This window comes from Tupaia chinensis, unplaced genomic scaffold (genome assembly GCF_000334495.1).
Source record: "Tupaia chinensis unplaced genomic scaffold, TupChi_1.0 Scaffold000023_1, whole genome shotgun sequence".
Taxonomy (NCBI): Eukaryota; Metazoa; Chordata; class Mammalia; order Scandentia; family Tupaiidae; genus Tupaia; species Tupaia belangeri.
In genome coordinates, this window is record NW_006159453.1 from 4,165,241 (window position 1) to 4,175,476 (window position 10,236).

General features: G+C 41.4%; 1 protein-coding gene and 1 pseudogene across 2 annotated transcripts in view; both read right to left on the reverse strand.

Annotated features, from left to right (window-relative positions):
• Nucleotides 1-10,236, reverse strand: part of LRRC8B (leucine rich repeat containing 8 VRAC subunit B) — a 104,604-nt gene that overhangs the window by 1,872 nt on the left and 92,496 nt on the right. The gene's annotated exons all lie outside the window — the stretch shown is intronic.
• LOC102478916 (26S proteasome regulatory subunit 10B pseudogene) lies at nt 4,824-6,094 on the reverse strand (annotated as a pseudogene).

The window sequence follows — 10,236 nt, forward strand, 5'->3', positions numbered from 1 at the left end:
GAAACCCACGAGCCCTAAAAAAAAACCCCCCCAAAAAAAAAAAAAAAAAGAGAAAAAAAAAAAAAAAAAAAACTCAACTAAAGAAAAAGAAGCTAGAGATTGAGTTCACTCACATGGCAATGAAGCCTTAATAAAATCTCTGGACCCTGAGATTAGAGGAGCTTCCTGGTTGGTGAACACAGAGACATGCCAGGAGGGAGTTGTGCCTGAGTGTCCCGGGGCGAGGGTCTGGAAGCCCTGTGTTCTCTCCATGGTCTTGTCCTATGTGTCTCTCCACTTGGCAGTTCTCGTGACGTGTGCTTTCTAATAAAACTGTAATGATAAGTACAGCACTTTCTTGCATGCTGGGAGTTGTTCTAGTGAATTATTTCACCCAAAGAGGTCATGGGAACCTCTGACTTTGTAGGCACATGGCTCCAAGTGTGGGTGAGCTTGGGGCCTCCTGCAAGTTGTAGCTGGCATCTGAAGGGAGGGCAGTCCCATGGAGGGCTTTGCCCTTAACCTGTGAAGTCTGTGCCAACTCTTGGCTGTCAGTATCAGAACTGAGTCCGGGTAGAAGCAGAACCAAGAAAATATTAAATAGCTACTAGTGGAATCTATAGATGTAGATCAAGTCGCCAGAGTGACTTTATATAGCATGGCTGTCATGGAAAAACTGATTTACTGAAGGCCTCCCCAGGACTATGAAATAATAATACTGTTTCCTCTGTGGCTTACGCAGAACCAGTTAGCTTGACTTCGTGCTTAAGGAATCATGCCCATGTGTCATTTGAAGACCAGAGGAGTCAAAATAGTTTTATTCACATAGGGAAAGGCATTTGGGATGCATTGGGATCTATAGTCTTAATTCCATGGGCTTCTACAATGACTTTTCTTTTTTCCTTTTTCTTTTTCTTTTCTTTCTTTCCTTCTGGAAGAAGGCACAAATGTCCTTCACTATCTAGTTTTTCTGAAAAACATTTTCCCTTGGGAAAGCAGACAAGCCTGGCCAACGAGTTACAAGTAAATGGTATGCTGTGTGTGAAGATTCGGATCCCCTGCCTACACAGCAATTCTGAGAACCAAGTTGCTGGTGCTGGTGACAGAGGTGTATGGGGGAGGGGGAGCACTATTTGTTGTTTGCTAAGTGATCTGTTTCCAATTCTGGCAGTAAAATATAGCAACAGAGAAAAAAAACCCCAGCCACACCGTGTCGAGCACCTACTGCCCTCTAGGCTCGAGATACATGTTTTTACTTCCGTTAGTTTATTTGAACCTTGTAACCTTCCTAAGGAGTGGGCACTATTAGCCTCACTTTGTAAATACTCAAATGGTGGCTTAGCATTCCCTGAGGTCTCATAGCTAGTAAATTTGAGAGCCAGTCCTCAGGGTTCTCTGAATCCAAATTTAAACTCTGTACTCCCTTTCACTGCCTGGTTTCCAGCTCCGAGCCTCCCTATGGTATGCCTGAGTCATCCTTTGGTTTAAGACAGCAAAGAAAGGTTATCGTTTCCCCCTGCAGCCGGGAGTAAGCTGGGATGAAATTTGTCAACTTTCCAGCTAGGTTAGAGAGAGTCAGCTCTTTTTTTTTTTTTTGGAGAGGTTTTTGCTATAGGGCTCGTGCACTTGCCAGACAGATAGAGAGATAGAAAGCGAGAAACCACCCCCAGGAGGGGGATGGCCACCCTGCAATCTCTTCTCTTCCATTCTCTCGGGATCTTGGGCACGCACACACACGTGCCCAGTGTGTTTTAAGCCACTGGGTCCGGAACTCGAACCGCAGTCGACTACGTGGGAGTCCAGCAACATAGCCATTACACTAACTGCTGGTCCCGAGAGAGTCAGCTCTTGAACCCATTTCCCCCAGGCAAGTCAGTGATTTTCACTGGCAAAACAACAGTGCAATCTTTTCGCAGCCTCCCCCCTCATTATTTCTTTTAGGTAAATTGATGCTAATTCTAGGGCAGGCAGGATCCAGTAATCAGCCTCCTGGAGATCTCCTTGGCCAGTCACACAGGGCACACTGGTTGTGTTTTACAGAACACCTCCCCACTCCCTGAATGAACTGGGTACAGGGATGCTTCTAGTAAGAACCCTTGCTGGTGCATCCCCGCCGTCCTCCTGGAGACTGACCTGGAGGGCTCAGACCACACTGAAACCACACTGGGAGGATGAGGCTGGGCCCTGAAGTACTCAGTGCCTATTGGTCACAAATAAGGGTCCTTCCCAGCATGTCAGCCCCCGTGGTAGAGGCTCAAAGGCATGGGAGAAAGCACACTGACCTCTGCGCTCTCACTTGGCCACCTGCAGGGTGAGCAGCCCAGCACAGTCTAACCTGGGTGAAAGTTTTGGATAACTTGTGGACTGGGTCCTGGATTGCAGGGAGGCACAGTCACCTGCCAGAGAACACCTCCAGTTGAACACACTCTCCCTCCCATTTCCTAAGGGTTCATAGCAGCTGATTTCCCATGGAAACAAGCAGAAATCTGTTTTAATCATCTGGCAATTTTAGTTTCCTAATTTGTATGGGAACCTGGAGATACAGACATATGGTACATTCATTATTCCAAAAGCTACAGCTGAAAGAAAAATAGTTAAAGCCAGTCTGAAAACGGGAAGGCTTCAGCAGATGCCTTCAAATTACTTTCCTCAATCTCAGAGACTGTCAACCACACTGCCAAAAGTGCTGTTTCTGTTTCATTTCAGTACTTCCAGCAGGATTTATTGGTGCATTTGAACCCTGTGGATGCTTCCCCCATGGCACATCAGATTGCCAGCTCTCATGGCTAGAAATCAGAACCTTCCTCTCATCTCTCGAGCCGGATTGAGGGAGTGAGCTAGCACAGGCTCAGGACTCGAGCGGCCCTGAGTTCTGATTCTAACTCCTTCCCTCACTAGTCTGGTGACCTTGAACTAAGTTTCCTCATGCTTCATTGTCCTTATCTGAAAATGTCATTACTCATTTAACAATTGTATTGGGTATCTATTTTGTGGTATGTACTGTCTTAGAACTAGGGAAATAACAATGAACAAAATAGAATCCTCACCCTCGTGGAGTTTATATTTGGGGGGAAATAATAAATGAAAAGACACACTATTTCAGCTGGTGATAAGGGTGTGGAGAACAAGAAAGCAAAAGAAGGGAGTCTATTTGGGCAGGACAGTGACAAATTATAAAGAGGCTGAGCAGAGAATTCCTCACTGAGGAGGAGGCGCTGAGCCATGTGGGTACTGGAGGGAGAGCACTGTGGGTGGAGGCCCTGAGGCTGGAGTCACAGAGGGAATTTGGGCACTACCAAAGAGAATACGGCTGTGATCTAAGCCGTGTCAGGGTTCTCTGGCTGCTGTGCTGAGGAGACTGAAAGAAACAAAGTTAGAGTGTTAGCACGATAACTGAAGGAAGACCCCCATAATGTTTTGCTCCAGGGAAGTTGGCGTTGGGTGCTGAGAAGTGGTTGAATTTTGGTTATTATGGTGAGACTTCAAAAAGTTTGTGGAAAAATGGAATTGAAGTATACGTTTATCTTGGTGCAAAAATTTGAAATCCATGCAGATTTAATAAAAACAAAATCCATTTTCCATGAGCTTTTGGAAGACCCTCATACATTATGCTGAAAATAGACCTGAAAGGATATGCTGGATGGGGGAGTGTGAAGGAGGCCCGGATTACTCTAAAGCTTTTAGCCTGGCTATCAGGAAGAATAAAGTACCCACCGAGATGAAGGCTAGCATAAGAGGAACAGGGAGGGAAAAAAAGTCTGGAGTCAGTTTTGGACATTCTAAATTTGAGAAGCCAATTAGAAACTCCAATGGACAAACTGAAGACATCTTTCCTACCAAATGAGAATTTAGCACATGCTAATGTAGTCTAGAAGGACTATTGCTTTGTCTTCAAGAAGAGAGTGATCTCTGCAGATGTCACGTGGGGAGAAGCTGAGCTGATTAAAAAGTAACTCCGTCCCTGTGCTTTCCCATGGGCAATAATCTCCTTGCAGTTAACTATCTACTGGGATTTTGAAGGATCACAAATTTATAAGTAAATACAGGTCCTGGCACTGGAATAGGGGCCATAGAAAGCACACAGCCATTGGGCCACTCTCTCAGTTGACAGAGGATAGTTACAGGCTAGAGTCAGAAGGGAGGTATTTAGGGCAAAGGTATGGAGAAGACCATGAGGAAGAGAATGCCTGTGCTCATGTCAGTGTGAAGATTTCTGGGTCCAGAATGAGGGAGGCCTTGAAGGCTGGAGGTGGGTTGTGTCGTGGAAATGACAATACTAACTTTCAGGGGTACCCAGGGCTTACCGGAGGGTTCAATGAATCTTAATTCACTTTCTTTATTCTTAAGGACAAGAATGCTGCATTATTAATCCTAGTAGGTACATTTATTTCTAGACTTGAATTGAGCCATTTTTCTGTATTAATGTGTATAAGATACTGGAGACTTAAGGGTCAGGTCAAGGTATAGTTTAGGCTTTATTCAAGAGCAGCATTGCCCAGTAAAAATTCAATGGGAGCCATGTAGGCATTTTTTTTTTTTTTAAGGAGAACTGAATCAAACAGATTTTATTCAACTTTTTAGGATGAGGAAAACAAATGATATAACATAAGTCATAAGAAATGCTCTTTTGTACTACTATCTCAAATCATTTTCAATGTTTTACAAAATGCTCACACAGCAAATACAAAAAGCTTCAACTCTCTTCTTTTGTAACTTCTGCTGCAATAAATGCAACATTAACAAGCATACAAATTCTTCTGTACCAATCTTAAAAGCTGAATTACAGAATTACTAATTTTTATGATGTTACTCATACATATTTTTATTCAGGTACTTTTAATGAGATTGCCAGTACATACATAATTTTCCTTAACTTCATTTTTACATTGAGTCAATGTCTGTCATGCAGCCATCAAAAATCTTACATTAAATTACACAGGTTTGTAGTCCAATTTAGACTCGAACTTCTTAGAATCAGCCACTTTTCCGACTGCTTTCATGAAGTCTTCCTGTGCTACATAATCATGATCAGCACGAATTGCAAACATACCTGCTCAGTACACACGTTGTTCAGGTCTGCTCCATTAAAGCCATCTGAAAGCTTCACAATTGCTTCATCATCTAGTTCACCATGTTTTGTAATGGGACCTGCATGGATTTTCAGTATATCTAATCTTGCCTGTTCGTTTGGTAAATTGGTATGTATTTTTCTATCTAATCTTCCTGGATGCAGCAAAGCAGGATCCGGTGTATCTGGTCTGTTTGTAGCCATGATCATTTTGCCTCTATGCAGAGTATCAAATCCATCCATCTGATTCAGTAACTCCGTTAAAGTTCTCTGAATCTCTCTGTCGGCTGAAGTACCCTCAGAAAACCGACGACCACCAATAGCATCTATTTCATCCATAAAAATAATGCATGGCTGTTGGTCCCTGGCATAATTAAACATTTCTCTGATCAAACGAGCACTTTCGCCAATGTACTTGTCTACAATAGAACTAGATATGGCCTTTAAGAAGTTACAGTCCAGCTGGCTAGAAACGGCTCGTGCCAAAAGTGTTTTTCCTGTACCTGGTGGCCCAAATAACAAACTGCCTTTTGGGGGTATTATTCCTACACGCTGGAATCATTCTGGGTTTGTAAGAGGTAACTCTATTACCTCTCTTAACTCCCGAATCTGTTCTGAGAGCCCTCCAATCTCAGAATAAGAAACATTCCCAGGGTCCTCATGAGACATGTTGTAAACCAGTGGATCCACCTCTCTTGGCAAATATCTCATGATAGTCAGTGTAGTCATATCCAAAGCAACTCTTGTTCGTGACTTCAGCTTACCTTTGTCAAGCTGTCGACAACAACCCACAACATATCTTGGACCATTTGTAGCTTTAACAATAAATTTTTCTTCAGTTAATTGCTTAAGGACTTCTCCCACAATCTGCCCAACACTTTGTAGGGCCTTCAGATCATTTTCAGACTTTTCATACTGCTTGGTAAGTTCTTTTCATTGTTCCCTTAACTCCTTAAGACGGCCATCGATCTCCTTGTGCTCAAGCAGCTTCTTGCGGTAGTCCTGAAGCGCCTTATCTCTAGGTCCGCCATGATGAGAAGCCGTTGCTCATCGGCAATTTAAAATTTTCTAACATACACATTTTAAAAAGTAAAATGAAGTTAATTTTAATGATATATATTTAATCCAATATAGAAAAGATATCCTTTCAACATATAACCGGCATAACAGTGATATTTCATTGTTTTTAAATAATTATTTGAAATCCGGCATGTATTCTGCATCTATAGAACATCTCTGTCCAAACGAGTCCCATTTCAAGACCTTAGTAACCACACATAACCAGTGGCGATCCTATCTCCAGAAAGTGCAGTTACAGAGGCAATCAGGAGGTATTTTCTTCTCTTGATTTCTATTCTTGTGAGTCAGATGTTTGACTGAGAAAATGGTGTTTTTCAGTCAGGTTCAAATATTACTTGTCCCTTGGCTTTCTATAGCAAGCAGTTATGTGGTTGCTATTCCTGTATGAGACTGAGAACGGCTCTCAAACTTTCCTGGTGTTAAACAAACTTTTACTTCCCACAGGTAGAAACACCACCCAATAAAAACCAAAAAGGAAAGACGCAATAATCCCAGCTATATGAAACCCACACCCTTCTGCTTGTGTGGGTAGTCACCCCAGGGCTGCATTATAAAATGCTATCTTCCTCTGATTAAAAGCAGAAAAAAGGTGGCGAGTGAGGCACAGCTAAGTTAGCACAGGTGGTAGGAGGTCTTCTAGGAAATGGCACACATAGAAAGTAAAAACTAAAGCCCAGACTATATTGAAAACAGCGCGATTAGTCGCAGAATAAATGGAACTCTTTTATTTGATTTATTAAAAATAACTTCATGTACTTTTGCAAAAAAGGTGGCGAGTGAGGCACAGCTAAGTTAGCACAGGTGGTAGGAGGTCTTCTAGGAAATGGCACACATAGAAAGTAAAAACTAAAGCCCAGACTATATTGAAAACAGCGCGATTAGTCGCAGAATAAATGGAACTCTTTGATTTATTAAAAATAACTTCATATACTTTTGCTGACCCAGTCATGTCTCTAAATTCCTCTCTGACTCCAGCAGGTCAATTCTGGCACTTGATGGGAGGCTATGACCACTACTCTTCTGAGCACTTTGTAAGTTTAGTCGCTTCTCTGTATCCCACACATGCAAAGGGCCAGCTGGCAGGGACTCGAACATCCATGGATTTGGGTATCTACGGGGATCCTTCAGATACTGGAGGATGATTATTAATTCATTTAATCCTGTTCACAGTCCTATGCCACTCATAATAAACCTATAACATAACAGGCTGGGATTTCAGATTAGGAAAAAAATTCAGTTTTCCTAACTTGCTAGTTAGGAAACACTGAGATTCAATTTCTTGATATATTTTTTTAATTTTTTAAATAACTATTTATTTATTTATTCAGTCATTTATTTTAATTTGACCATAGACACACACACACACACAGAGAGAGAGAGAGAGAGAGAGAGAGAGAGAGATGGAAATTGAGAAAGCAACCGTGGTTGGCCATGTGGGAATGTCCAGCGCTTAAAATTTTTAAAATAACTATTTATTTATTTATTCAGTCATTTATTTTAATTTGACCATAGACACACACACACACACAGAGAGAGAGAGAGAGAGAGAGAGAGATGGAAATTGAGAAAGCAACCGTGGTTGGCCATGTGGGAATGTCCAGCGCCTTAACCACCACGCCACCTGCTGGTCCCTGATTTCTTGATATTTTAAAATATAGGTAATAATATGACCTGCTTCATAAAATGGTTGCAAAAATTAACTTGAGCTTATTGTGAAGCTATCATACATAGAACGGTGCTTGACACATGGCGAACTCTCAATATATCTTACCATTAACTACTGGTGACAAATATTGTACAAATCTTGAGGGAAGAGGTCACAGACACTCTAGAGCAAGGAGGCCACAGGGTTAGAACCCCCTGTTTTGACTCAGTCAGTGGTTTTCATCTTCAAGAACCACAATTTCCCCTAGACCATATACTAGCAAGTTTCAGAAGTTATATTAATCCCCAAAGCATTAGTATTTGTCCTGGAATACCTAAATTAAACATTCCAATATCACTAGCATTTTTAAAGTAATTTGAGTTTTAAAAAGACTACATGCACATGCTACAAAAATTCAAGAAAATACAGAAAAATTACCAGTTTTTTTGCATGTATTCACTGGATATATTCTGTGCCTATCCAATCTCATACACACAAGTGCCTACACACTCACTGCTCTGGGGTTGTTACTGATGGTCTTAGTTTGGGCTGTGATCACAAATACTGTAGACTGGTTGACTGAAACAGCATTTTTTTCTCACAGTCCCATAGGTTGGGAAGTCTAAGATCAAGGTGCCAGCAGTGTTGGTTCTCCACAAGGGCCCTCTTGCCGGCTGGTAGACAGCTGACTTCTAACTCTATTCTCATTTCTTATAAGGACACCAATTCCAACATGGAGGCTCTACAGTCCTGATCTATTTACCTCCTCAGGCCCTACGTCCTAATACCATCACAGGGGTACTCAAACATTCCATTCCTAACACTAACAGTAACAAAATAATGCATGCAGGAGGCAGTTGGCAAAAACTTCACATAAATCACCTCATTTGAACCTCACAGCTGTTACATTTGAGCTAGCTATTTTTATTTCCCCTATTTTACAGATGAGGAAGCTAAGTTGAGAGGCATTTGGCGTTGCCCAGAGTCACATGACTAGTAGATAGCAGTGTAGAGTGCAAATTCAAGTCTTCTTCTGAACCCTAGGTCCCTTCTACTGCATCAGGAATCAGGCCATTCCACTCTTTATGAACAGCAGAAATAACAGCGCAGGAACACCAACCGATGTTTATTTATTGCCATACTTACATGCCAGTCTTTTTGAAGATAATTATCTTCTGGGGTAAATACTAGTGTTGTATTTTGTATCCCTGAGAAAACCTAAAACTACCAGTGTTAAATAACTTCCCAAGCTCACAGAACTAGTGCAGGAGAGAGTAAGTACTAGAACCAAGCCTGTTGTGTTCTTATTAAACTGTTCTGCTACAGTGGTCTTTGAAATGAGCATTGAAAAACAGTGTGTAAGATGAAACTATTCTGTTAGGCATATTTATTGAGATTTTAGTCAGAAATGGATTTCTTGCCCTTTAAAAGCATCAGTGGCCTACAAAGTACTCCATTGAAAAGCCCTATTTTTCAGGCACTAACTACAGATGGAAGACAGATGTTTCTTTATGCTCTGAAAGGTCCACTCTGTGGAACAAACTATAATGAGATTGTATCTTGTTCTAAATGTTTCAGAAAAATGGCATTAGGCAGATCCTTCCAAATAGAAGTCAAATCAAAGGAATTATTGCATAGATTTGATGGGGGAAAAAATAGTCCCCCCAAACAGGATGTTATTCAGTGGTATGGCTGGGAACTTTTCATTTCAGTTTTATTCTAAACCACGTAGATTCACTCTAAGATTCAGCCCAACGTCAGGTAACTGTAATGCACGTCTGATTGAGACGTGATGCGGTGAGGTGGGGCTGAGGGATGCTACAGATTTGGATAATGCAATGCTGAATTTATTTTGATGATATTCAGAATTGCATTGACAGCAAGAGGAAACTTTGCCATGACTTATGTAGACTATTCCGATGAATGTTCTGTGAGTTCAAAAAAGTTATACTTCCAAGACTGAACATATTTTAAATACTCATTTGGAAAAGTCACTATTCTGCTAGGATAACATATCACAGCTTTTGTTGTGTGTTGAAATCATGATTGCAATCTAAGGAAAAAATGTCAGGGTCCATACACAAGCACACTTCTGTTTTGACCAAGCTGACTTGCAAGTTAGGACGTTCACTTGTGTTCTACATTGCGTCACAGCGTCTCAGAGCCTGAAAGTAGCCTTAGAGTCACCATTCTCAATGCTTCACATTGTACTGAAGAAAAAAACTGAAGCCCAGCAAGGGCTAGTGACATTCTGGAACCACACCTAGCATAGCTAGAGGAGTATTCCCTGAAAACCTACAGGACCCTAATTTAAGGTGGTCTTTGTAGATTTGGTTGCATTTTTGCATGGTGTTTAAGAAAACAAACTCTGAAATCAGTTCTAGATTTTAAATCAGATTCCTTTGCTTATTAGCTGTGTGTCCTTTGGCAAATCATCCTAACTTCCCCAAGTCTCTGTTTCCCC